This window comes from Kogia breviceps, chromosome 12 (genome assembly GCF_026419965.1).
Source record: "Kogia breviceps isolate mKogBre1 chromosome 12, mKogBre1 haplotype 1, whole genome shotgun sequence".
In the NCBI taxonomy this organism is placed as follows: Eukaryota; Metazoa; Chordata; class Mammalia; order Artiodactyla; family Physeteridae; genus Kogia; species Kogia breviceps.
In genome coordinates, this window is record NC_081321.1 from 42017021 (window position 1) to 42017252 (window position 232).

The window sequence follows — 232 nt, forward strand, 5'->3', positions numbered from 1 at the left end:
CTAGAGGTTCACAGAGTCCAATCAAAGCTCCAACACCTGGTGATCATGGAGGCCCAGACACTCAGGACAGGCCCCTGTGGACTCCCTTTCCGCCACCTTCCCACCACAGCCAACCAGATGCATTTCATCCTATTTCTTTAGTTCCCCTAAGAAAGCTGCAAAATCCACCCTCCCCACCCAGTCCCTCTGCAGATCAGCTCGTTGCTTCCCCACTAGAGGGAGCCACATCCCA

At 54.7% G+C, this 232-nt stretch overlaps 1 protein-coding gene across 1 annotated transcript in view; it reads left to right on the forward strand.

The window, feature by feature from the left end:
• ZNF740 (zinc finger protein 740) overlaps window positions 1-232 on the forward strand; it is a 28594-nt gene that overhangs the window by 26264 nt on the left and 2098 nt on the right. The window lies entirely within an intron of this gene.